Genomic DNA, 6,110 nt, shown 5'->3' on the forward strand with positions numbered 1-6,110 from the left:
TAAAGTATTCATCTCCAAGAAACCCAAATGGAATGCGACTGTAATTAAGTAATCTGAAAACTAATTATATGTTCTCTTGCACCTAGCTGCATGTTTGATACAAAGCAGTGTCAGTAAATATTTGTTGAATGAGTGAATGAATGAATCTGCATGAATAAAAGGGTCAACACAGCAGGGAAAATCTAAGGAGCTTGAAGCAGGCATCCTCCATGTGTAATCCAGGGGACAGGGTGTCTCACATAGATATAGACATAGTTACAAACATGGATGTGGATATGGATAGATGGTAGAGACAGACCTGGCTCTGTGTGATTGGTTAATACACATCTACCACCAGACGCCCACTCTCAGTGAGGGAGTCAGACCTTGAACCCTATTGCACTGAACCAGGTAAATTTCACTTTCTGTGGCCTCTTGGTAGCCAGCCAGCTGGATTTCATCTAGTGATAACCTCTGCATTTGTCATGAGCTAAGCTAGCCTTAGCACTGCAAGTACCTTAACCTACACATGGAACAATGAAAAAACAACCATAGCATCAGGAAAGACACTGAAAAAGTAGAAATCGGGGTAAGGGGAGGGAGAGCATTAGGACAAATACCTCATGCACGCAGGGCTTAAAACCTAGATGACAGGTTGATAGGTGCAGCAAACCACCATGGCACATGTATACGTGTGTAACAAACCTGCAAATTCTGCACATGTATCCCAGAACTTAAAGTAGAATTTAAAAAATTTTTAAATTTTTTAAAAAGTAGAAATCATGTGCCGGGTGCGGTGGCTTACACCTGTAATCTCAGCACTTTGGGAGGCTGAGGTGGGCAGATCGCCTGAGGTCAGGAGTTCGAGACCAGCCTGACCAACATGGTGAAACTCCATCTCTACTAAAATACAAAAATTAGGCAGGCGTAGTGGCGGGTGCCTGTAATCTCAGCTACTTGGGAGGCTGAGGCAGGAGACTGGCTTGAACTCGGGAGGCAGAGATTGCAGTGAGCCCGGATCACGCCATTGCACTCCAGCTTGGCAACAGAGAGAGACTGTCTCAAAAAAAAAAAAAAAAGAAAGAAAAAGAAAAAAGTAGAAATCGTGCTAGATAATAAGTGTATGTAATTTTTGCTGTGTGATTCCTCTTTCTACAATCATATATTGGGAGCACTTGAATAAGGATTGAGTGAGAATATTGCCTGGGCAAAAATAGCCCTAGGCTCTTTATGACACCAAGAGAAGGTCTAGAGAGCCCTTCCCGATATCCATTGAGGAGGACACCATATTCACATAGGCACTGATGCATCTCTTGCTCTAGATACAAACATTTTCCAGATTAAAAAACGAAAACAAGTTTTCCATTTCTAAACTTGCCAGGTCAATGCCAGGCCTTGCTTTGCTCTGATGTGTGGTTACACTTTCTTATCAAAGGAAAACACAGGGGCCTCATCAAGCTCTCTGTGTCAGTCATAATTACAGAAAGAAAGTTTGATTCTATCTTGATTTATTCTCTCTGTCTCTCTCTCTCTCTTTTTTTTTTGGTCAAAAGGTTAACAACAACAACAAAAATGTTTGCTCAGAGAGAAAGGAGATTATGTAAATAATTAGCCCATTCCAAGATTATGTTGCATATATATAGTATAGTGGAAAACTTACAAAAGGACTGGAATTCACGGGGGGGCCAGACAGTTTATGGATTTGGGAAATAGAAACTGTCTATAGGTCTGCTTATCTGAATGCCTGAAGGAAGAATTGGGCTGGTTAATGGAATGAGCCCTCCCCCACAAGCCCACACCGGGATTCTCAACTTGCAAATAATCAGAAATCAGTGAAGGCGACCTAAATGTTAATAACATACTGAACCAAATGGAATCTCTTCATCAATTGCTAAAGCTATTGCGGTACAGAATTATGTAGTGTCTGGGCCATCTGTATGTAGACCAGTTCCTCCACATGGGACCAAAAAGAGACACAGCTTGAGAAGAAACGTGGACACGAGATTTCTAGGATAGCCAGGTAAGATTCTGCTCAGAGTGGCATCCCGGACACCTTCGCAGGCTCATTTTGACGATGCTTTCTTTCTCTGATTTTACAGGCTCACCCATAGCTTTCTCAAGTGTGATTTGGTCTCCTGAGGCTGAAGTCTGAAGTATGAAAAGGTAACAACAGTGCCAAAGCCTTTGCCTGACCATTAAGTGATGTGTCTATCCCCCTTAGGTGAAAATGGGAATATTTATCCAAATACCTTTGTGGGATTTTTATTGTTTGTTTGTTTCATTGTTGTCGTCTGCTTTCAAAGAAGACACTGCGGATTTCAAAAGCTGATGAAGATTGAAACTGCACCATGCATTGGTATATTGAGGGCATCCAGGGTCCACAGGTGATCCACTGTACTGGGAAAGGGAAATTTTGTGGAAGGTTATGGAGGGTTTAGCACCACATCAAAGATTCAGCAGCCAGTGAGGACAGGCTTCTGACATCCTCATCTTGTTTATGGCCTCCTCAACCTGCACTGAGTTCCTATTTTTACTAACTCATTTCGGGTATCCTTAGAGACTAATCCTGATTTCAGCCCTCAGATCTAATACTTAATTGTAACTGTTCTTCCAGAAAGGACATTTTGCTTGTGTTGACTACAACTCATATTTATCTCTCGGATTACTTTCTGCTCTCTCCACTCCAGGTAAACACTCCACCTGATCCAGAAACAGAAACAAAGCAAAGTTAGAAGGAAGAGAAACATGAAAAAAAGCCATTTTAGCTCATATGGAGGCTCTGACCACCAAGGCAAGTGACACAGATCCAGCCACAGCAGCAGTACCCTCAGGGGTGGCACCTCCAGTTCAGATTCCACTTGAAGATGCTCCGCCCATCGCCAGTCAAGGGGTAAATGGGCAGAAAAGCATGGGTCAAAAAGAGAATGATGAGATGGAAGAAATGTCTCATTCTACTTTGTGTCCAAGTACAGTGGCTGGTTCTTCAGGCCCAAATGTGGCTCCGGTTCACCCAGTATCGGAGGGGGCATCCTCTGCTGCTAATGATGGGGGAAATGTAAGGAAAACAAAATAGCCATAAAAGGAGGAATAGAAAGGAAAGTAAGGTTGTGTATCTTTCTTGGCCTCTGATGCTACAGCTTCGGGCATCTTCTGCAGCCCCAGTTCTGAGTCAGACTTATGTTATGGGGGCTTTGCCAGTTGCCAATATCAATGTCAATGCGGGGCAAGAAAGCAGGGAGCAAAGAGGAAATAATAAGGAGGAGAAGACAGTTCTCTTGCAGCCTTGGAAGACACTGGCTGGCACCCTGCTGCCAGCAGCAAATCCAGTTCAGTCCTCCCTTGAGGGGGCCTCTCTGGCAGCCAATGGGGAGATTAAAAGAGGGCAGAAAAGCCGCCATAAAGGGAGACATAAAAAGAACAAAAAGATTGTGGCTAGTCCCTGGCCTCTGAGAGTACAGGCTCGGGCATCTTTCACAGTCCCAGCTCAGGTACAGACCATTTTTGCACAGGCTTCTCCAGTTGCTAATGATGGGGTCAGTGTGGGGAACAAAAGCAAGGATGAGATGGATAAAATCTCAACTCCCACTTTGTGTCAGAGTGCACAGGATGGTGTCCCATGCTCAGCTGCAGCTCTGGAGGGGACGTTCCCTGCTGCTAACAGTGAGGAAAAGATAGGGAAGAAAAGAAGACATGAAAGGAGGAATAGAAAGAACAAAAGTGTTCTGGCTCATCCCTGGCCTCTCACAGTACAAGTTTGGGCATCACTCACAGTAGCAGATCCAGTCCAGACTTTTTTTCAGAGAGAGTCTCCTGCTGAAAGTTCAAGGGTGAATGTGGGGCAGAAAATTTGGAGAATTCACCTGGAGGACAGTGAGGAAGAAACAAAGGCTGTTCTTCCTTGGTATGTGAGGGCACAAGTTGGTGCCCCTTTGTCAGCAACAGCTCCTTTGCAGACTTCATTTGAGGGGGCTCCATTTCTGGGAGACATATATTCCAAGCTGAACAAATTCACAAGGGTGCCTAAGAGGGGAGATGAGAAACAAATGCAGAACAGCGTAGAGCAGACCCTGAAATTCTATCAGGGTCGGAGAAATTCAGAGAGATACCCAGAGGACCAAAACTTGTGGAAATGTACTGTGATGAATTTTGCTAGGCAAGACGACTGTTGTTGTGGGGAGTTCTGCACATAAGAGAGGATGGAGGCTTTGACTTTGGTAAATGCCCATACCCAAATCAGTACTTCAGTGATGGAAATGCAGGGAAGAGAGAAGGAAATGGTTGAATGTCTGGATGGGGACATGGGAAGGTTTTTAAGGTACAGAAGAGAAAAGAGAGGGAGTTAAGGAGCATTCAGGATCCTGTAAGTGCAATTGTCTACATTTGGTGGGGAGAGAGGTGTTTGAAATGCTACCCTGAGGAAAGGGAAGCTCACTACATAAATGGTAAATTTCTCCCTATTATACAGTAATATCACACTTACTCTCTTGAGGGATGATTTCTCTTTGTAATTAAGTTTTTAAGTTGATTGGCAGGTACAGGGTAATACTTCAGAAAAGCAAAATCACCTTTTTTCTCTGTGTATCCTCTTTCCCATTTGTTCTCTAACAGCATTGGGAAAGGTTTGTTGTTTATGGCTGATAAACAGTATTATGAGTCAGGATTGTAAACCAATGAAAGAATGTGTATTGAATCCTGAAAACCCTTCTCTTGACTGGAAAATGTTATTGTATATTGTATATTAGATTGTAAGCTGCCTTAATGATTGCATTTAGTTCTGATACTGGCCAGCTTGCAGTTGTTAAGAGCACAGACTCTAGAGCCACAATGCCTGAGTTCAAAGCCCAGCTTTGCTGCTTACTACCTGTGTTTCTCTAAGTAAGTCACTCATCTCTTCTTAGGTTCCCCCTCTCTCACATGGGGATACTAATAGAACCTGCCTCAAAGAGTTGTGTGAGGATTAAATGAGTTAAGACATGTGAGGCACTTAGAAGAGTACTTTGCATAGAAGCTCTCTAACAATATCACTTATTGTTATTTGACCTTTCAGCATTACAGTTCATGAAATGTATGGCACTGTGGTATCGTATGTTCTAAAAAACAAATGTCACTGCATGCATAAGACGGAATATGATGCCTCCATTTAAATTATGGTAACAAAGATTCCTAAAGGCACGGAAAATGCTTGTGGATGAAATACTTAAGGAGAAAAAAAGCAGGCAATAAAATGGTTGCTACCTTTTCCAGGTAGTAGGATCTCAACTCTGTAAAGAAAACATGGAACAATAAAGGCCAGGAGAGACATACCTTATTATGTTAATATTGGTTACTGCTGGACGGGGATATGGTGCATGGCTGCTAGGTTTTTCTGCTTCTTGACCCTTTTGTGTAACTGGTCCAAATTTCTACATGACCACATACCATTTTCTAATCAGCAAATAATCTAAGATAAATTAATGAGGGAACCAAGAAGAAGAAGAAGACTTCTCCAAGGTGGACTTATTGGAGGACAGTCACCCAACGTTGGAGGTGCAGAGGGGACAAGGCCTTTCTGGGTGAAGACTACCCCCTAGCCCAGGGGTAGTCTGAAAAAGAGATCCAAGCACCTTTGACTGGGGCCAAATAGCACACAGACAGTTACTATGCTGGGAAGGAGAGGAGGGACTTCCAGTTTTCGCAAACAACTTGTGGGGCAAATGAGGGGAGATGGCTTTTCTTGTGTTAGAAACAACCATTGCCTGATTCTGCAGGGATGGCTCTGCTCTGGCTATTGTTGCTGCCATCTGTGAAGTTTGTTGAAATCTTACCTGGGAAGCTTGGCTGGACAAGGTAGTTGGGCATAGTTTGAGATTAAGAAGTACATTTTTGTATCAACCTTATGTAGAGCCTGGCTTTGGGGTCATTTTAGTTAAAATGAAGCTATGATGGCAACATTAAAAGTGTAGATATTCATGGAAGGCTCTCTGTGTGTGTGTCAGGGGGTGAGGGCTCAAGAACCCCTTTTATATGTTCCTTTGGCGAAATTTCAAGAAGTACCTACACAAAGGTACAGACAGGACTTTTCTGATGCCCGCTCATCTCCTGCTCCAAGGGGATGCTTTCAAACCTGGCTCACACAGAAGAAAGGGCACAGG

The sequence above is a fragment of the Hylobates moloch genome, unplaced genomic scaffold (genome assembly GCF_009828535.3).
Source record: "Hylobates moloch isolate HMO894 unplaced genomic scaffold, HMol_V3 SCAFFOLD_7, whole genome shotgun sequence".
NCBI lineage: Eukaryota > Metazoa > Chordata > Mammalia > Primates > Hylobatidae > Hylobates > Hylobates moloch.